This window comes from Dipteris shenzhenensis, chromosome 20 (genome assembly GCF_047967505.1).
Source record: "Dipteris shenzhenensis isolate YYH24624 ecotype China chromosome 20, Dip_SZ_1.0, whole genome shotgun sequence".
NCBI classification, from domain to species: Eukaryota; Viridiplantae; Streptophyta; class Polypodiopsida; order Gleicheniales; family Dipteridaceae; genus Dipteris; species Dipteris shenzhenensis.
The window spans coordinates 34,448,915-34,471,923 of record NC_141615.1 but is presented as its reverse complement, the minus strand read 5'-3'; the positions used below and the strand labels follow the sequence as shown (position 1 = coordinate 34,471,923).

Below are 23,009 nucleotides of genomic sequence, written 5' to 3'. Positions count from 1 at the left end.
AGCAAGAAGCGACCCACAGTTGATCTTTTTTCTACTGAGGCCGAGTACAAATCTGCATGCTTTGCTTCTTGCGAGGTAGTGTGGTTGAGGAGGATTTTGGGGGACATGGGTGTAGTGCAGAACAAGCCTACGCAGTTATCATGTGACAATCAGAGTTGCATGGCAATTGCAAAGAACCCGATGTTTCACGCTTGCACAAAACACATTAATTAATATATTCTTCTACGTAAATATTAATTTTTTTATTTTAAGTCTTATTTTCTTAATTTTACGTTTAAATTTTTATATTTTTTCATAAACTTTAAGTTAAATTAAATTTATTTATATTTTAAGTTTTATGATTCAAACTAATAAGAATTTACTTTGTCAAAATTTAAACTTCTTATGAATGTGAATTTTAAAATTCTTATTAGTTTTAAGTTAAATTAATTTGAATTAAAAAAGGTTTTGGGTTTAAGGTTTGGGGATTGGGGGTTTAAGGTTTGGGAGTTAGGGGTTAGGGTTTGGGGTTTGGGGTTAGGGGTTTATGATTTAGGGTTTGGGTTTGGGGCTAGTGTTTAGGGTGTTAGTATTTGGGGGTTAGGGTTTTGGGTTTGAGTCTACGGTTTGGGGATTAGGGTTTAGGGTTTGGGATTTAGGGTTTAGGGTTTGGGGGTTTGGGTTTACGGTTTAGGGTTTAGAGGTTTGGGTTTAGGGTTTAGGTTTGGGGGTTAGGTTTTAGGATTTTAGGATTTGGGTTTAGGGTTTGGGGGTTAGGGTTTAGGGTTTGGGAGTTTGGGTTTAGGGTTTAGGGTTTGGGAGTTTGGGTTTAGGGTTTAGGGTTTGGGTTTAGGGTTTAGGGTTTGGGGGTTAGGTTTTAGGATTTGAGGGCAAATCCCAATTTCCATCTCAGTCTGTTGGAGTTGTAATGCACCTGATGGCATCTACCCTCAAAGGGATTTTTGAGCAATACAATAAGAAGATGTCTCAGAAGGTGAATTTTCTACAAGAGAAAGCCACCGATGCAGCAAAGGCAGTGCACCTTGAGAAAAGTATCAGGGAAGGTGCAGAAATCAAGGTAGAGGAGGCTTGAAGGCACAAGAGCACGCTAAGGCCACTACAAAATTGGTTGACATGGAAAGAAATAGAAGAGAAGAAGTACAGTAATACAAAGAAGATTGTAAAGAGATAATGAGTAAAGGACAAGACAACTACTTGCCACTAGCTACAGTTGCAATAACAACGATTAAGCTCGAAAGCTGCATGCGTCAAATGGATGAACTAATCGTCGATGACGGTGAAAATGCAAAAGACCTCATCACGGTAACTTGTCATTGCCATTCTTTAGATTATTAATCGCAATGAGTTTTTTGCTTTTGGACGATAAAATTTTGACACATGTGAACTTTGCAGCTGACTTTTTGGAACAACCGGCATTCGGATTATGTCAAGATTATGGATAGGTTTAAGGCAGTGGTTTTCTATCATTTTGTTATGAGAAATGTAGGTGCAAAGAAAAATAGCCAGCCAATTGTGCTAAACATGCTTGATCTAACTATCATGGCACCTGCACGAGTTCATTCAATCTCTGCTAAATTATCCCACATGTTCCATCAACATATTCAACAGATTGGTTACGGGAACCAAGTAATATTTGATTCATGCACATTACCATATAATGTTTTAGAATAGATTATAATGTATTGGTACTTAATACTCGCTATGATGTGTTAATAGATAAGCGGCATTCTCATTGTTACGGGCTTGAACTCAAGATTATATGAGCCATTGTGCTCATTTTGTAAAGGGGGGAAATTTTAAAGGAGAATATTGTACCTTGAGGCTTAACATGTGAGCGGATTACGATTTTGGAAAAGATCCCCAAAGTGAAGGTACTCATTACAAGCTTAGATGGTGCAACTGTGGAGGTTACACTAAAGGGCACATGGGTCGATAAAGTTTTAGATTTGCCCTGACCTTTCATAGAGTTACTAGAAGACAACACAATTCCTAAAATCAGAATTGTTTGACCAAAGAATTGAAGGAAGATTTCTAGTCAACATGCATGGCCTAGTGGCACGGTTCATCCCTCTAAGGCGTAACGGTGCTTGACGAGTTTATCAGTTCAGTTTCTTCATAGCAGACTAGTAGCCTAATGTTTTCCAGCTTCAATTTTCTTCATTTCATAGTTTGAGATATCTTGTAAGAGTGTTTTTTAGCAACTATAAAACATAATCTTGTAAGCTTGGTTATTTCATAACATAGTAGCAAATTAAAACATTTAAGTACTAACATAAAAGTAGGTTGATACAAAATCAGGTATTACGAGCACCATGAGAAAGTCCACAAGTCTAAGAAATGTTTGCAAGATTTTTATTGTTTCAAAATACAATGACATTTTGATTTTTCAAGGAAATTCCAGACTCCCAACTATCTTATCAGCCTCTCCATGGCAAGCATCTCCCATCGCTTTAGGCCAGTCTGATGCACAATGGCAAATCTCTTCACACACTTAGATTACACATGACTTGCTTGACTCTACCGACTTATATGCCCATAGTAACTCCTCCTTTTGATGGGGGTCCTCTTCATCCTGGTCTTTGCATTGTATACATCTTTGCGCCTCTATCATGTCTTGCCAAAAGAAACCTACATCATGAGTTTGACAAGTACCTTAAAGGAGCAGGAAAGACAATAGCCAGGGAATTCAATATTCATCATCTATGTCTACTCCAAGTAATACACCCACCACCAAAGCATGTCCTCCTTGTTGCAACTATTTTCCTCCTTCTCCAAGTCTATTTCTGCGAGGATGCCATCCAACATCGTTTTTAGATAGAACAAAAGAATTCCAAAGTTATTTGTGTATGCCATATATTCACGGTAGGTGGATCTATGGAGATATCGAGCTCCACTCGTGATATGCTAGGGTGACCGTTATGTATTTATGTCACCGACTTGTTAGCTGCAGATGCGGTTGGTACACTACCCATGAATAATAGCTAGATGATAGCTATCCTTATGTACTCTAGTTAGTGGCTCAATTAGTATGCCACCTTAGTTAGCTGAGTTTGCTTTGAGACCCACATATAGGGTTCACCTATTTCTTTTGTACTAAGAGAGTTCTTTTGGCTTTCACAACTAAGAAGAGGAAAATTGTTCTCAGCCTCCACCTTTGTGTGTATTCCCCCATTGTGTATGTGAGAAAGCTGCAAGTGAGACTCCTTCTCTCCCACTCTCTTCACATGGTATCACAGCCAAGTTCGTGGTAAGGAGCTCAAGAAAGCAAACCAAGTTCACGGTTTCTTGGTAAGAGCATCAGTGTTGCATTCCTCTTTTGAGTTTGGGAGCAATCTCTGCAGGTAGCACATCCGAAAAGTGCAAGAGTGCACTGATTCAAGGTCATTTTGGGGCCCATTTTGATGGAAGAAGTTTCCGCAGGCACTCAGAAAAGAGCCATGTTTTTGCTGTGCGACCATTGTTCTGCAATTCGGTGAAAAGTTGTTCCAGAAATTACATCATATGCTTGTGCGTAGAGATACTGGGAGTGACAGAATCATTCTTATTGCCTGTTGATGCAAAATCATCACGAGGAAGTGACTGTGTGGTCAAATACCACTTTCATCAGTTTTGCAGATTTGCCCTTGTGAGGCAGAAGTTGTGTTTTTTGCGGTGACAGAATATTTTGAAGTGTTCTGTAATGGCGTCTGATGCTCTTTCATAGATTGTGGCTGAAAAGCTTGACAAGAACAACTTCCAAGCATGGAAGTTTAGAATGACAAATTTCCTTATGGGAAAAGGCTATTGGGAGCTCATTACTGGAGCTGAACAAGAACCAGCTCTTCCTAATGTTCCCAATCAACAGAAGTTGCAGGCACTTAAAGACTAGCATGAGAGAGCCATGAAAGTTATGTACTGGTTGTCTATCAGTATTTCAGATTCTATGATTATGCATATTCAAGTTGCAAACATGCCGAAGGAGGCATGGGATACTTTGACAAAAATGTATAGCACAAATACGCAAGCCAAGAAAATGTAGCTCAAGCAGGAGTTGCATAATGTGTAGAGAGAAAATATGAGCGTCAATGACTACCACATGAAGGTAAAGAAGATTGCAGGTGCACTTGCTTCTATTGGGTTGCTAATGGAAGATGATGATTTAGTTTCTCTGACCTTGAATGGTCTAGGAAAGGATTATGCACAGTTCCGGACATCCATTGCCGTCCGTGAGAATTTTCCTAATTTTGGGGAGTTGATTGCTCTTCTAATTTCTGAAGAGCAAAGAAATGGTGGTGCATCTTCTTTAGGAGGAACTTCAAAAGAAACTTTCTTCTACTCTAATGTTGGGAGAGGTAGAGGCAGAGGTAGAGCAAGCCGATCTGGAGGCCGTAGTAGAAATCAGAATATGCAGCAAATTCAAGAAAACCAGTCCTATGGAGGAGGACGTGGTAACTTTAGAGGCAGGGGGAGCCAAAGAGGTGGTGGTGGATGGCAGAGAGGCCAAAATGCAGACAGCAATGTTGAATGCTACTACTATGGTAAAATGGGTCATATGGTTAAAGACTGCTATGAAAAGCAGAATGACATCAGGATTGGAAAATTGCAGCAAGGCAATTATGCATCTTCTAGTAGACATGGTGATGACAGAAATGAGCATTTGTTTATGGTGCAGCACATTGGATGCAAGATGCAAGGAGAATCAAAAGACCAGGATTTGTGGAGACCGGTGATGATACTACACATCCTATTGTACAGACTGGTAAAATTCCTTTGTCTATGCAGGATGGGAAAAAGAAATACCTGTCTGATGTATTTCATGTCCCGAATATCACCAAGAACCTGGTTTTTATTGGTCAAATGGTTGAGCAGGGCTTGCAGGTCAGATTTAATCCTCATGGATGCTTTGTTGAGGATATGAAAAATAAAGGTCACTTGATAGAAAAAGGGAAGAAGAAGGGCAGAATGTTTACATTAGATGCGGACATGCCTGAATTGAGTGCAGCAATGCTTGCACATGGGACCAGTGTAGTTGCAGATATTGATATCTAGCATAAACGCATTGGTCATGTTAATGTATTGTGACTTAAATTAATGCAAGCCCAAAATATTATTGTAGGATTGGCTAAGTTCAAGGTTGTAGAAATGCATAAGGTATGTGAAGCCTGTCAATTTGGAAAACATGCATGGAAACCATTTCCTAAACATGTTCAAGAGAGTAAGAGGCCATTGGAATTAATCCTCTCTGATATGTGGACTGCTAAAGCTGCATCTATTCGAGGCAGAAAAGTTTGGGTGTATTTTATGAAAAAGAAAAGTGAAGTGTTAGGGCATTTCAAAGCTATGGTTGAAAAAGAAACAAGCCTACAAATAAAATGCCTAAGGTCAGATGGAGAGGGAGAGTGCCTCTCAAATGAGTTAGCAAGTTTCCTGCAAGAGCATGGAATAAAGAAGCAATATTCATGCAGTCATACCCCACAGCAAAATGGACTTGCAGAAAGGAAAAACATGCTTATTGGAGAGGTATCTCGTGCCATGCTCAATGAAAAAGACCTACGGGCTGAAGCAGTTGCTACAATAGTCTACATAATGAATAGAACTCCCACTGCGGCAATACATGGCATGATGCCAGAGGAGATGTATACTGGTAGGAAACAAAATATTTCTCATTTGAAAGTTTTTGGTTGCATTGTCTATGTTCATGTGCCAGATGAGTTGAGATCCAAGTTGGATCCAAAAGCTGAGAAGTGCATCTTTATTGGTTATTCTCTGTAGCATAAAGGGTATAGATGCTATAACCCTTCTACTCGTAAGTTTACGATGAGCAGAGATGTTATTTTTTATGAGATGAGCAGCTGGTATAAACCAGTAAATGTGATTGATGATGTAGATGCAAAAAATGGTAATGCTGCACAGAATTCACAATAGCAATCACAAATTTTTAGTGGACCTAGAGTGTCCTCTAGCAGTGGTTCACATACTTCATCATGGACAGGCAGATTCAGATCAGGAGGATCTCCTCAAAGCAATGCAGATGGTGGTATGCAGGTATCACAAAAAGAAAAGAGAAAGTAGATCAGCCCATGTTTGATGTGAATGCAGGTCACTCTTATGTGGATGGTGAATCCAATGGCTCAGATTAGAGAATTGATGATGAGTTGGGTATTCCTTCTGTTGTTACACTTGGAGTAAGGAAGACTAGGGATGTTTTGAGAGCACCTAGTAGTGAGCCCATTTTGTGCAAGTCTACCAGAGCTAGGTATCCTATGGATAGGATGAAATATGATGGATTTACAGCCATTCACTATGCCTATATGGTCAAAGTGATACATGAACCAGAACCCACTTCTTTTGAGCAAGCCATGGGAAATGAAAAATGGGAGAAAGCCATGGATGAAGGAATGGATGCCTTGTAAGCAAATGCTACATGGGAATTGGTGCCTTTGCCTAAAGACAAGAATGCGATTGGCTGCAAGTGGGTTTATAAGGTGAAGGACAATGCAGATGGTTTTGTGAATAGATACAAGGCAAGATTAGTTGTCAAGGGGTATGCAAAGACATATGCAGCATTGATTATGAAGAAACATTCAGTCCGGTTGCAAAGATGGCAACCGTAAGAGCAGTCATTGCTATGGCTGCATCAAAGGGATGGTCTTTACATCAGATGGATGTAAAGAATGCTTTCTTGCATGGTGATTTGCAAGAAGAGGTCTATATGGAGCAGCCACCAGGTTATGTTCATGCTGTTCATCCTGAGTTTTTTTGCAGGTTAAAGAAAGCCTTGTATGGCTTGAAGCAAGCACAAAATCTTGACTCCACCATCTTTACTAATTTGAGTGTTTGGGTATACATCTAGAATATCTTCTCTTCCACTACTTCTCGGAAAAATGTGCTTGGAAACTGCCTCTAGAAATTCCTAGAGCATTTGCAATCACACTTTCATTGATGATAATCTTTTGACCTTGACAAACTAGTTGCCCCTCCTTCACGTTCACCTCCTGTACCAACCTAGTGAAGTTTTGGAGAGCATCCAAATTGGGCTTTTGAAGAGCAGAAGATGAGCTCCCATATGTCATGATTTCAAGATCATGGGAGGAGGGGCTCTTGCACTATGTTGCAGAGGGGGAGGAAAGATGTGTGACGAGCTCCCAGAATCTGCAGGGTTCATTTTGAGAGGGGATAGAAGTTTGAGAAAGAGTGCAAGGGAGATGGAATTGGTCGAGAGGGATAGAAGATGAAATAGTGAAGGAAATGGAATAGTGGAGGCTTGAGTTTGCAATCCGATTGCAAGGGAGAAAGCAATGGCCGAGAGGGATAGAAAATGAAGCAGTGAAGGAAATGGAATAGTGGAGGCTTGAGATTGCAAGGGAGAACAAAACAGTCGAGAGGGATAGAAGACGAAACGTTTAAGCAAATGGAATAGTGGTTTGTAGCCTGACTACACTGTCAAGGTGAGAGCCACTATAGTGGTCTTAGCTCTACTACTGTTAAGGTGAGGGCCACTGCGATGGTTGGCCCGAATTTTTGTTCTTCTTCATCTCCTCCACTTTTTGCACACTCTATGCAACAGATTCATCTGAATCCCTCAGCATCTATTGAAGCTACATAAATTGGTAGAAAACATCTTCATGGGCCGTTTCCAAGACATCCATCCACTCTAGTTTGGAAATCTCTCAGGAAGATGGACTACTTTTCATAACTGTCGAAAGCCATGACAAGCTCGTGCACACATATATCGTGATCTTGTTGTAGGATCTTGTAGCTTTTTCTTTGGACTTCTAATAGTGTTTCAAAAAAACAACCCTCACCGTGGACACTGCAAATTGCTCCATCGTGGTGGCTGGAACTTGCTCCACCATGGCTACTCTTTGCATCCTTCCTGGCCTAGGGAGCTGCCTCGTTGTCTTCTCCACCTCGGTTGGCCTTGAAGCTCTCTTGCAGTTCTTGCATCACCTTTATGGTTTTTGCATTCTCCCTTTTCACCTCCTCCATCATTTGGTCTTTTTCAATGTTCAATGCATTCTGCATGTTGCAGATCCATTTGTAAAGACCCTCTTTTTCAGCTCTGTGATCTTTAAGATCCTTTTGCATCTTTGCTACTCCTTGTCTATCATGTCCTCGTCATTTTTGACTTCTTAGAGCCTATCTCAGAGCTCCTTCATGCGCTTTTGCAGATGCTAGTGGTCATAACGAATATCGAGCAAATTGGAAACATTTTAGTGCGTTCGACTCTAGTCGAAGGATCAAATACGAAGGTATAATCAGATGTTCCCCCATCGTTCCGAGTATTTCTATTACAAACTAAAAAGTTTGTAACTTAATGCAATCTCCTATGTAACACTATGTTAGGGAATTTGGGAAATTTCAAATAGTTTGGGACTTCTCAATATGGTTAAGATTTGTCCACATGGTCAAATCTTAACCCATTACTTGAAAGTGGAATCCATCCTAAACACCATATTAGGAAGTCCTCCCAAGTCCCACTTTCAAATAAGGGTTCAAGTTTTAGACACATGGTCAACAAATCATCACCCTTTACTTGAAAGTGGGACTTGGGAGATTCCCAAATTCTCCAATATATTCGGCATAGTAAACCTCGCCTATAGCAAATGTAATACACCCGCCTCCTTCTCTATCAGTTAGATCTAATTTCAAACTCTTGGGGTAATTGACGTTATGTGAGGCCCAAGTGCCATACTTATTCAATACTCTACCTTCGAATATTCAATTCTTAATAGACAAGTCCACTTCATGAATGAGTAAAGCCCTCTCATTAGGCAAATACTCACTTTCGATGCTCAAATCATCCGAACACTCTATAGTTAAAGTGTGGTAAGGTCTTTCCTCTTGTGGACATTCTAACTGTTGAGATATCGAGCTCCACTCGCGATATGCCAGGGTGACCGTTGTGCATTTATGTCACCAACTTGTTAGCTGCAGACGCGGTTGGTACACCGCCCACGAATAATAGCTGGATGATAGCTATCCTTATCTACTCTAGTTCATGGCTCAGTTAGTATGCCACCTTAGTTAGTTGAGTTTGGTTTGAGACCCACATATAGGGTTCTTCTATTTCTTTGTACTAGAGTTCTTTTGGCTTTCACAACTAAGAAGAGGAAAACTGTTTTCAGCCTCCACCTTTTGTGTATTCACCCATTGTGCATGTGAGAAAGCCGCAAGTGAGACTCCTTCCCTCTCTCCCACTATCCTCACATGGTATCAGAGCCTTGTTTGTGGTAAGGAGCTCAAGAAAGCAAACCAAGCTCATGGTGTCCTGGTAAGAGGACCAGTGTTGCTTTCCTATTTCGAGTTTGGGAGCAAATCTCTGCAAGTAGCATAGCCAGAAGTGCAAGAGTGCACTGTCCCAGATTGAGATGCCCTTCACGGTGTGGTGAGAGGGTAGTATATGCTGCGGCTGTGGGCGAAGCCCTCAGTAACTTTATTTTTCTGATTCGAGGCCATTTCGGGGCCTGTTTTGAAGGCAGAAGTTCTTCGCAGGCACTCAGAAAAAGGCCCTACTTTTGCTGTGCAACCACTGCTCGGCTGGTCGGTGAAAAGTTGTTGCAGAAATTGCATCGTATGCCTGTGTGCAGAGATATTGGGAGTTGCAGAATCATCCTTCTTTCCTGTTGATGCAAAATCTGTGAAGATTGTGGGAGAGAGGGAAGGAGTCTCACTTGCGGCTTTCTCACATGCACAATGGGGGAATACACACAAAGGTGGAGGCTGAAAACAGTTTTCCTCTTCTTAGTTGTGAAAGCCAAAAGAACTCAAGTACAAAGAAATAGAAGAACCCTATATGTGGGTCTCAAACCAAACTCAACTAACTAAGGTGGCATACTAACTGAGCCACGAACTAGTGTAGATAAGGATAGCTGTCATCCAGCTATTATTCGTGGGCGGTGTACCAACCGCATCTCCAGCTGCATCTCCAGCTAACAAGTCGGTGACATAAATGCACAACAGTCACCCTGGCATATCGCGAGTGGAGCTCGATATCTCAACACTCCCCCTCGAGCTCAATCCCAAATCCTGCACACCAAGCAGGTCTCTGAACTTGCGCAGCTTCTCTGCACCCAATGCTTTCGTGAATATGTCAGCTACCTGATCCTCTGTGCTGACATAAACTAGATCAATAAGACCTAGTAAAACCTTCTCCCGCACATAGTGATAATGCACCTCAATGTGCTTTGTTCTAGCATGAAAGACTGGGTTCTTTGCCAAGTGTATACTGCTCATGTTGTCACAATAAATGACAACCAGCCCATTTGTAGACTGATGCATATCATAGAGTAGCTTATGCAACCAAGCTACCTCACATGTAGCCATTGCTGCACCCCTGTACTCAGCCTCTGTGCTCGACAAGGCAACTGTAGGCTGTTTCTTGCTGCTCCAAGTGACTGCAGCACTCCCAAAAGAGAACACATATCCACTGGTAGATCGTCTATCAGAAATGCTACCAGCCCAATCAGCATCAGTGTATCCATGCAACTGTATCTGAACCCCAGCCTCATAAAATAGTCCATACTGCAATGTGGACTTCACATACCTGAGTATGCGTCTAGCCGCATCCAAATGCGGTTTCCTTGGAGCCTGCATAAACTGACTTACCAACCCAACAGCATAGCTCAAATCTGGCCTGGTAATAGTCATGTAAATCAAACTTCCTACTATGCATCTGTACATAGTAGGGTCTTCCAGAAGCTCACCTGCATCTGTGCTCAGCTTCACATTCTGCTCCAAAGGAACTGAAATAGGCTTACAGCCTGTCATCCCATATTTGGACAGCATGTCCAATCCATACTGCCTCTGCAAGAGCTGTATCCCACTTGGTGATCTAATCACCTCAATGCCCAAGAAATAACGCAGCTCTCCCAAATCCTTCATCTCAAACTTCTGCCTCAATAGCATTTTCACATGAAGGATATCTTCATCACTATCACCTGTGATGATCAAATCATCAACATAAATGACCAGCAGCATAATCCCTTTCTCTGTTTGTCTCACATAGAGTGAGAAATCCGCCTTGGAAATCTGAAAGCCAATAGTGACAAGATACTGTCCTATCTTGTCAGACCATGCTCTAGGTGCTTGCTTCAAGCCATACAAGGCTTTCTTCAACCTGCAAACAAACTCAGGATGAGTAGCATGAACATAACCTGCTGGCTGCTCCATAAAGACCTCTTCTTGCAAATCACCATGCAAGAAGGCATTCTTTACATCCATCTGATGTAAAGACCATCCCTTTGATGTAGCCATAGCAATGGCTGCTCTTACGGTTGCCATCCTTGCAACCGGGCTGAAAGTTTCTTCATAATCAATGCCATATGTCTGTGCATACCCCTTGACAACTAATCTTGCCTTGTATCTATTCAGAGAACCATCTGCATTGTGCTTGATCTTATAAACCCACTTACAACCAATTGCATTCTTGACTTTAGGCAAAGGCACCAATTCCCATGTAGCATTAGCATCCAAGGCATCCATTTCTTCATCCATGGCTTTCTCCCATTTTTCATTTCCCATGGCTTGCTCAAAAGAAATGGGTTCTGGTTCCTGTATCACTTTGACCATATAGGCATAGTGAATGGCTGTAAATCCATCATATTTCAGCCTATCCACAGGATACCTAACCCTGGTAGACCTGCGCAAAATAGGCTCACTTCCAGGTGCTCTCAAAACATCCCTGGTCTTCCTTACTCCTGGTGTAACAACAGAAGGAATACCCAACTCATCATCAATGCTCTGTTCTGAGCCACTGGATTCACCATCCACACAAGAGTGACCTGCATTCACATCATACATGGGCTGATCTACCTTCTCTTTTCCTTTTCGTGATACCTGCGTACCACTCTCTGCATTGCTTTGAGGGGATTCTCCTGATCTCAATCTGCCTGTCCATGGCGAAGTATGTGAACCACTGGTAGAGGACACTCCAGGTCCACTGATATTTTGTGATTGCTGCTGTGCATTCTGTGCAGCATTACCATTTTGTGCATCTACATCAATCATCACATTTACTGGTTTATACCAGCTGCTCATCTCATCAAAAACAACATCTCTGCTCACTGTGAACTTACGTGTAGAAGGGTTATAGCATCTATACCCTTTCTGCTGCAGAGAATAACCAATAAAGACGCACTTCTCAGCTTTTGGATCCAACTTGGACCTCAACTCATCTGGCACATGGACATAGGCAATGCAACCAAAAATCTTCAAATGAGAAATATCTGGTTTCCTACCAGTATACATCTCCTCTGGCGTCATGCCATGTATTGCTGCAGTGGGAGTCCTGTTCATTATATAGACTGCTGTAGCAACTGCTTCAGCCCAATAATAATCTGGTAGATCTTTTTCATTTAGCATAGCCTGAGATACCTCTCCAATATGCCTGTTTTTTCTTTCTGAAATTCCATTTTGCTGTGGGGTATGACTGCATGAATATTGCTGCTTTATACCGTGCTCCTGCAAGAACCTTGCAAACTCATTTGAGAGGTACTCTCTCCCTCCATCTGACCTTAGGCATTTTATTTGCAGGCCTGTTTCTTTTTCAACCATAGCTTTGAAAGCTTTGAAGTGCCCAAACACTTCACTTTTCTTTTCCATAAAATACACCCACAGTTTTCTACTAAAGTCATTATTAAATGTGACAAAATAGTGACAGCCTCCAATAGATGCAGCTTTTGTAGTCCACACATCAGAGTGGATTAATTCCAATGGCTTTTTACTCTCTTGAACATGCCTAGGAAAAGGTTTCCTTGCCTGTTTCCCAAATTGACAGGCTTCACAAACCTTGTGCATTTCTGCAACCTTGAATTTAGGCAATCCTGCAACAATATTTTGGGCTTGCATTGATTTTAGTCACTGTATATTAACATGACCAATGCGTTTGTGCCAGATATCAATATCTGCAACTACACCGGTCCCATGTGCAAACATTGCTGCACTCAATTCAGGCATGTTTGCATCCAACGTAAACATCCTGCCCTTCTTCTTTCCTTTTGCTATCAAGCGACCGTTATTTTTCATATCCTCAACAAAGCATCCATGAGGATTAAATCTAACCTGCAAGCCCTGCTCAACCATTTGACCAACAGAAACCAGGTTCTTGGTGATGTTCAGGACATGAAATACATCAGACAAGTATTTCTTTTTTTCCATTTTTCTTGCATCCTGCATCCATTCAGTGTGACCTGTCATGTGGTTTGATGCACCCGAGTCAACATACCACACATCATTGCTTTCTTTAGCACTTGTTACAGAATTTGTCATATGCTGCACCATAAACAAATGCTCATTTCTGTCATCACCCTGTCTACCAGAGGATGCATAATTGCCTTGCTGCAATTTTCCACTCATAATGTCATTCTGCTTTTTGTAGCAGTCTTTAGCCATATGACCCATTTTGCCACAATAGTAGCATTCAACATTGCTGTTTGCATTTTGGCTTCTCTGCCATCCACCACGGCCTCTTTGGCTCCCCCTGCCTCTAGAGTTACCACGTCCTCCTGCATAGGACTGGTTTTCTTGCGTTTGCTGCATATTCTGATTTCTACCATGGCCTGCAGATCGGCCTCCTCTACCTCTGCCTCTACCTCTGCCAGCATTTGAGTAGAAGATAGTTTCTTTTGAAGTTCCTGCTGAAGAAGATGCACCCCCATTTCTCTGCTCTTCAGAAATTAGAAGAGCAATCAACTCCTCAAAATCAGGAAAGTTTTCACGGACGGCAATGAATGTCTGGAACTGTGCATAATCCTTTCCTAGACCATTCAAGGTCATAGAAACCAAATCATCATCATCCATTGGCGACCCAATGGAAGCAAGTGCATCTGCAATTTTCTTCACTTTCATGTGGTAGTCATTTATGCTCAAATTTTCTCTCTGCACATTGTGCAACTCCTGTTTGAGTTGCATTTTCCTGGCTTGCATATTTGTGCTATACATTTTTGCCAAAGTATCCCATGCCTCCTTTGGCATATTTGCATCCTGAATATGCACAATCATGGAGTCCGAAATACTGATAGACAGCCAGTACATAACTTTCCTGGCTCTCTCATGCCATCCTTTGAATGCCTGCATTTCCTGTTGACTGGGAACATTAGGAAGAACAGGTTCTTCTTCATTTCCTGTAATGAATTCCCAATAGCCTTTTCCCATCAAGAAATTCGTCATTCTAAACTTCCATGCCTGGAAGTTGTTCTTGTCAAGCTTTTCAGTGACAATCTGTGAAAGAGAATCAGATGCCATTACAGAACACTGCAAAATATTCTGTCACTGCAAAAAACACAGCTTTTGCCTCACACGGGTAGATCTGCAAAACCGACGAGAGTGCTATTTCACCACACAGTCACTTCCTAGTGACGATTTTGCATCAACAGGTAATAGGCATGAATCTGCAACTCCCAATATCTCTGCACACAGGCATACGATGCAATTTCTGCGGCACCTTTCCACCGACTAGCCGCGCAGTGGTCGCACAGCAAAAAACAGGGCCTTTCTTTGAGTGCCTGCGAAGAACTTCCGCCTTCAAAACGGGCCCCGCAGCATATACTGCGCTCTCGCCACACCGCGAAGGGCGTCTCAATCTGAAACAGTGCACTCCTGCACTTCTGGCTGTGCTACCTGCAGAGATTTGCTCCCAAACTCGAAATAGGAAAGCAACACTGGTCCTCTTACCAGGACACCACGAACTTGGCTTGCTTTCTTGAGCTCCTTACCACAAAAAGGCTCTGATACCATGTGAAGATTGTGGGAGAGAGGGAAGGAGTCTCACTTGCGGCTTTCTCACATGCACAATGGGGGAATACACACAAAGGTGGAGGCTAAAAACAGTTTTCCTCTTCTTAGTTGTGAAAGCCAAAAGAACTCAAGTACAAAGAAATAGAAGAACCCTATATGTGGGTCTCAAACCAAACTCAACTAACTAAGGTGGCATACTAACTGAGCCACGAACTAGTGTAGATAAGGATAGCTGTCATCCAGCTATTATTCGTGGGCGGTGTACCAACCGCATCTCTAGCCGCATCTCCAGCTAACAAGTCGGTGACATAAATGCACAACAGTCACCCTGGCATATCGCCAGTGGAGCTCGATATCTCAACAAAATCGTCATTAGAAAGTGATTGTGTGGTCAAATACCACTTTCATCAGTTTTGCAGATCTGCCCGTGTGAGGCAAAAGCTGTGTTTTTCGCAGTGACAAAATATTTTGCAGTGTTCTGTAATGGCGTCTGATTATATTTCACAGATTGTCACAGAAAAGCTTGACAAGAACAACTTCCAGGCATGGAAGTTTAGAATGACGAATTTCCTTATGGGAAAAGGCTATTGGGAGTTCATTACAGGAAATGAAGAAGAACCAGTTCTTCCTAATGTTCCCAATCAGCACGAAATGAAGGCAGTTAAAGGATGGCATGAGAGAGCCAGGAAAGTTATGTACTGGCTGTCTATCAGTACTTTTGATTCTATGATTGTGCATATTCAGGATGCAAGTACGCCAAAGGAGGCATGGGATACTTTGGCAAAAATGTACAGCACAAATACGCAAGCCAGGAAAATGCAACTCAAACAGGAGTTGCACAATGTGCAGAGAGAAAATTTGAGCATCAATGACTACCACATGAAGGTGAAGAAAATTGCAGATGCACTTGCTTCCATTGGGTCGCCAGTGGAAGATGATGATCTAGTTTTTGTGACCTTGAATGGTCTAGGAAAGGATTATGCACAGTTCCGGACATCCATTGCCATCCGTGAAAAATTTCGTGATTTTGAAGAGTTGTTTGCTCTTCTAATTTCTGAAGAGCAGAGAAATGGGGGTGCATCTTCTTCAGGAGGAACTTCAAAAGAAATTGTCTTCTACTCAAATGCTGGAAGAGGTAGAGGCACAGGTAGAGGAGGCCGATCTGGAGGCCGTGGTAGAAATTAAAATATGCAGCAAACTCAAGAAAACCAGTCCTATGGAGGAGGACGTGGTAACTGTAGAGGCAAGGGGAGCCAAAGAGGCCATGGTGGATGGCAGAGAGGCCAAAATGCAAAGAGCAATGTTGAATGCTACTATTGTGGTAAAATGGGTCATATGGCTAAGGACTGCTACAAAAAGCAGAATGACATTATGAATGGAAAATTGCAGCAAGGCAATTATGCATCTTCCAGTAGACAGGGTGATGACAAAAATGAGCATCTATTTATCGTGTAGCATATGACCAATTCTATGACAAGTGCAGAAGAACGAAATGATGTGTGGTATGTTGACTCAGGTGCATCAAACCACTGACAGGTCATGCAGAATGGATGCAGCATGCAAGGAAAATGGAAAAACCAGGATTTGTGGAGACTGGTGATGATACTACACATCCTATTGTGCAGATTGGTAAAATTCCTTTGTCTATGCAGGATGGGAAAAAGAAATACCTGTCTGATGTATTTCATGTCCCGAACATCACCAAGAACCTGGTTTATGTTGGTCAAATGGTTGAGCAGGGCTTGCAAGTCAGATTTAATCCTCATGGATGCTTTGTTGAGGATATGAAAAATAACGGTCGCTTGATAGCAAAAGGAAAGAAGAAGGGTAGGATGTTTACGTTAGATGCGGACATGCCTGAATTGAGTCCAGCAATGTTTGCACATGGGACCGGTGTAGTTGTAGATATTGATATCTGGCATAAATGCATTGGTCATGTTAATATACAGTGACTTAAATCAATGCAAGCCCAAAATATTGTTGTAGGATTGCCTAAATTCAAGGTTGCAGAAATGCATAAGGTTTGTGAAGCCTGCCAATTTGGAAAACAGGCAAGGAAACCATTTCCTAGGCATGTTCAAGAGAGTAAAAAGCCATTGGAATTAATCCACTCTAATGTGTGGACTACTAAAGCTGCATCTATTGGAGGCTGTCACTATTTTGTCACTTTTATTGATGACTTCAGCAGAAAAGTTTGGGTGTATTTTATGAAAAAGAAAAGTGAAGTGTTTGGGCACTTCAAAGCTTTTAAAGCTATGGTTGAAAAAGAAACAAGCCTACAAATAAAATGCCTAAGGTCAGATGGAGGGGGAGAGTACCTCTCAAATGAGTTTGCAAGGTTCCTGCAGGAGCATGGCATAAAGCAACAATATTCATGCAGTCATACCCCACAGCAAAATGGACTTGCAGAAAGGAAAAACAGGCATATTGGAGAGGTATCTCGAGCCATGCTAAATGAGAAAGATCTACCAGATTATTATTGGGCTGAAGCAGTTGCTACAGCAGTTTACATAATGAACAGGACTCCCACTGCAGCAATACATGGCATGATGCCAAAGGAGATGTATACTGGTAGGAAACCAGACATTTCTCATTTGAAAATTTTTTGTTGCATTGCCTATGTTCATGTGCCAGATGAGTTGAGGTCCAAGTTGGATCCAAAAGCTGAGAAGTGCATCTTTATTGGTTATTCTCTGCAGCAGAAAGGGTATAGATGCTATAACCCTTCTACTCGTAAGTTTACAGTGAGCAGATATGTTGTTTTTTATGAGATTAGTAGTTGGTATAAACCAGTAAATATGATGATTGATGTAGATGCACAAAATGGTAATGCTGCACGGAATTTAATGCAACAATCACAAAATATCAGTGGACCTGCAGTGTCCTCTAGTAGTGGTTCACATACTTCGCCATGGACAGGCAGATTGAGATCAGCAGAATCTCCTCAAAGCAATGCAGATAGTGGTACGCAGATATCACGAAAAGGAAAAGAGAAGGTAGATCAGCCCATGCTTGATGTGAATGCAGGTCACTCTTATGTGGATGGTGAATCGAGTGGCTCAGAACAGAGCATTGATGATGAGTTGGGTATTCCTTCTGTTGTTACACCTAGAGTAAGAAAGACCAGGGATGTTTTGAGAGCACCTAGAAGTGAGCCTATTTTGTGCAGGTCTACCAGAACTAGGTATCCTGTGGATAGGCTGAAATATGATGGATTTACAGCCATTCACTATGCCTATATGATCAAAGTGATACAGGAACCAGAACCCACTTCTTTTGAGCAAGCCATGGGAAATGAAAAATGGGAGAAAGCCATGGATGAAGAAATGGATGCCTTGGAAGCAAATGCTACATGGGAATTGGTGCCTTTGCCTAAAGACAAGAATGCAATTCGCTGTAAGTGGGTTTATAAGATCAAGCACAATGCAGATGGTTTTGTGAATAGATACAAGGCAAGATTAGTTGTCAAGGGGTATGCACAGACATATGGCATTGATTATGAAGAAACATTCAGTTCGGTTGCAAGGATGGCAACTGTAAGAGTAGTCATTGCTATGGCTGCATCAAAGGGATGGTCTTTACACCAGATGGATGTAAAGAATGCCTTTTTGCATGGTGATTTGCAAGAAGAGGTCTTTATGGAGCAGCCACCAGGTTATGTTCATGCTATTCATCTTGAGTTTGTTGGCAGGTTGAAGAAAGCCTTGTATGGCTTGAAGCAAGCACCTAGAGCATGGTCTGACAATATAGGACAGTATCTTGTCACTATTGGCTTTCAGATTTCCAAGGCAGATTTCTCACTCTATGTGAGAAAAACAGAGAAAGGGATTATGTTGCTTGTCATTTATGTTGATGATTTGATCATCACAGGTGATAGTGATGAAGATATCCTTCATGTGAAAATGCTATTGAAGCACAAGTTTGAGATGAAGGATTTGGGAGAGTTGCGTTATTTCTTGGGCATTGAGGTGATTAGATCACCAAGTGGGATACAGCTCCAGCTCTTGCAGAGGCAGTATGGATTGGACATCCTATCCAAATATGGGATGACAGGCTGTAAGCCTATTTCAGTTCCTTTGGAGTAGAATGTGAAGCTAAGCACAGATGCAGGTGAGCTTCTGGAAGACCCTACTATGTACAGACGCATAGTAGGAAGTTTGATTTATATGACTATTACCAGGCCAGATTTAAGCTATGCTGTTGGATTGGTAAGTCATTTTATGCAGGCTCCAAGGAAACCGCATTTGGATGCGGCTAGACGCATACTCAGGTATGTGAAGTCCACATTACAATATGGACTATTCTATGAGGCTGGGGTTCAGATACAGTTGCATGGATACACTGATGCTGATTGGGTTGGTAGTATTTCTGATAAACGATCTACCAGTGGATATGTGTTCTCTTTTGGGAGTGCTGCAGTCACTTGGAGCAGCAAGAAACAGCCTACAGTTGCCTTGTCGAGCATAGAGGCTGAGTACAGGGGTGCAGCAATGGCTGCATGCGAGGTAGCTTGGTTGCATAAGCTACTCTATGATATGCATCAGTATACAAATGGGCCAGTTGTTTATTGTGACAACATGAGCAGTATACACTTGGCAAATAACCCAGTCTATCATGCGGTGCATTATCACTATGTGCGGGAGAAGGTTTTACTAGGTCTTATTGATATAGTTTATGTCAGCACAGAGGATCAGGTAGCTGACATATTCACGAAAGCATTGGGCGCAGAGAAGCTGCGCAAGTTCAGAGACCTGCTTGCTGTGCAAAAATTGGGATTGAGCTCGAGGGGGAGTGTTGAGATATCGAGCTCCACTCGCGATATGCCAGGGTGACCGTTGTGCATTAATGTCATCGACTTGTTAGTTGCAGACGCGGTTGGTACACCACCCACGAATAATAGCTGGATGACAGCTATCCTTATCTACTCTAGTTCGTGGCTCAGTTAGTATGCCACCTTAGTTAGTTGAGTTTGGTTTGAGACCCACATATAGGGTTCTTCTATTTCTTTGAACTAGAGTTCTTTTGGCTTTCATAACTAAGAAGAGGAAAGCTGTTTTCAGCCTCCACCTTTGTGTGTATTCCCCCATTGTGCATGTGAGAAAGCCGCAAGTGAGACTCCTTCCCTCTCTCCCACTATCTTCACACTAACTTGACTCGTTTATCTTCTCTACAATCTAGCTCATTATACATTCTCTTCACAGAGCTCTTGTCGACGGTCATCGTAGCAAAATTTGATGATTCCCCATCAAATTCAACAGGGACTACTGCATTGTCCTTAGTGTAGTACCTACTTGAATACCTACTTGAATCTGAAAAATTTATATTTATTACAACTTCAGTATCTTGGTCTAATTAAAAAACTACACATCTTAATCCTAATGTACTTGCCATATTAAATACTTTGTATGTTATAAATTCACAATATCTGATTGAACCTCATATTTTAAAATCTCATTTACTACAAAAAGTTCAACACATAATAGAAGCATTTAGTTATACAAATTATTAGAGATACATTCATACCATATTGTTCTTAACATACCATATTGTTCTTAACAACTACATAAAGAAAGAGCCGTATCTGTGTATAGACTACTCTTGACTATATAGATGCATGTGTGTGCTTATAAATTCGAAAAACCATAAAGCTCTAGCATTTTCATAGTACCAAAGCTTCATTACAATCTTCTCTCCTCTTTTTTTATAACTGTAGTCAACTTCGATTTTGAAGATCCATTAGTATCAATGACTTTCTGTACGACTTAACCAAAGTCATAAAAACTACGACTACAGAGAATCTATTTCCGAGAGAATCCTCTGACTCGACATTTCGTAACTTGAATAGGCTAATCTGAGTACTAATCGTTATGCTTCGCCCACCTTTAACATTAAGAAAACTCGAAAACTTGAACGCAAAACATGCAGCATTTGCATGCTCATAGTTGTGCTTCTATGAAGCAAGAAACGTAATAGAATTCCTGCACGAACAACCGAATAATAAGAGAGAGCGTGCAAGGGCTTTCGACATGGTCTCTTCAAGGAAACGGAAAGAGCGTCAGAGGCGGCTGGAGGCCCCAAGAGGACAGAAATTTATTGCTGGGATTGATTTCTGACCTGCGTCGGCAAATAATTAAGAAATCAGATGTGCTGTCCGAACTATGGAGTGCTGAGACGTCACGGCACCGTGAGCAATTGCAAGAACTCAACACCCTCATCTCTAAGCTTGAAGCCGATATCTCTGAACTTAAAGCCGATCTAGCAGTTCTCAACGCACAGATTTTAGCGACAGAAGCAGAGATCCAAACGTTGCCGGACTTGAATGAAGCAGGTTTCAACACCTATCTTTCTAGCATGTAGTGTTTATCGAATCTTTTTAATGGATTTCCACTCTTTTTATCCCTGCAATTTATAACGGATTTCCACACTGCAGATTACTTCACTCTAATCAGAAAGCTCGGGCCACCCTCCTCTTTGCAGAAGGCTAGGAACTGGCGAAAAGCACAAGAAGTGCCTGTATATTTATGTCACTGCCCTCCAGAAGCAGAGCCCCCTCTTCCCCTCACCTTAGTGCACCCTGCATTTGCAACATTCGTTGACAGATTCAACAACACCTCAACAAGTCGAGTTCGGTGATGTCGAGTGCCAACTGGCTTTTGATCTATGCTCATTGGTGGCAGAGCATTATTCTCGTGAGACCGACAAAATGGAGGACATTAACCGCTTGTTTAGCAAATATCTGGGGTTGGCCATCAATCCAATAACAATTCTCGGCTACCCTACAGATGGATCTCATGTGCAGGGCACGCACCTGATTTACACGTCACAAGGAAAGAAAGAAGAGGGGAATTCCTTATTTCAGCGGATTCATTATTATGGCTTGTTCCTCTCTAGTATGGAACAGAGATTGAGAGCAAGTACTGTTTGTCCTTGTTTTCTTGTAGAGCTGGTCGGTGTCCACATCAGGATAAGTGGACTCGCTTACTTGAACAAGGTGGCATGCCAACCATTCACTACCTTTATGCATTGTTATACCAATACCTACGACAAGACAGACAGGGACTGCCTTTGCATACCCTCTACAGGCAAAGCCAGTTCAATTTGTCGAGAGGATTGGCACCAAACTTCTCTTTGTGGTGGAGGTGGAGCAGTCTAAGGATTTGATGTTGGTCAAGTATTGCAAGAGGTACGGGGACACCGTGCATGCCACATGGGCAGGTAATGGCCTCGCTCCTAAGCTCTTCAAATCTGAAAAAATTGCATGTGGCTGGGTCGCCATTAAGATGGAATACCTGCCTCGTCCAGATTGGAAAACTGTACATGAGTGGGCCAACCAAGCATTTGGATGAAACTAAAAAGTCTGAATTGCGATCAGCAGTTCAGAATGCATTGAAGGAGGCACATACTTGTACATGTGAGGGGATGGAAGTGGCGCATGGTGACCTGCGGGCTCCCAACATCATGGCGAGATCAGCGGAAGATTCTTTTGAGATCAAGTTTTTGGATTTTGATTGGGCTGGCGCTGTTCAATCTACAGTATATCCTTCCTTCATAAATACGAATCTGCGTTGGCATAGAGATGTGGGAGCCGGGAAGCCCTTACGGCAGGACCATGATTGGTGGTGGGCAGACAAGAGGAAGTCCTTGATGTGGTGATATCGTCAATGAGGACCATGATTGACGATATCACAATTCTTGTAGTTAATCTTCTGTTGTGTAAGCAGGCAGAAGCAGAGGACTGTATGGACGTGTAACCAAAGGTCACGGCAGCAGCAGAAGCTGCCGATGACTTGCTTAATTTTGGTGATAAATTGCACATTACATTGAGACGCTTAGTTAGGATGCGTGACAATTCTTCTAGTAGATATTTTTGAGTAAAGCGCAGACGTGTGATTGTAGACCTTACATTCTAGATGTGATGGAGTTGGTCTGGCAGATTTTTACATCAGGAAATTTGCAATGGATTCTGCAGGACTCATCACACCTAGGTTGAGGGGTCACCTATGCACACCACTACTTCGAGTTTGCATCATGAGAGGGCGTTAACCTTGAAAAATCATATATAAAAGCAATCTCTTGAATGCTATCCCATGATGGTGTTGGGAGGTTAGGATCCCAATGATACGTAAAATAGGTTAGAAGGGTCTGTGCCTGCAATTTAGGAGGGTTTGTGCCTGCAATGGGCCAGTTCAGGACACCTTCAATTTTGGGTGATCTTGAGAATTTTCTATATAGGTTGTACTTCCACTTCATTTAGGTTTTCAGTTGTCTAGCAAAGGATGGCTAAAAGGAACTGC

The 23,009-nt window shown here is 42.0% G+C and overlaps 1 pseudogene; it reads left to right on the top strand.

The window, feature by feature from the left end:
• Window positions 1–1,170: 1,170 nt before the first annotated feature.
• On the top strand, window positions 1,171–22,368 carry LOC147889567 (uncharacterized; annotated as a pseudogene).
• The last annotated feature ends 641 nt before the right edge of the window (window positions 22,369–23,009 follow it).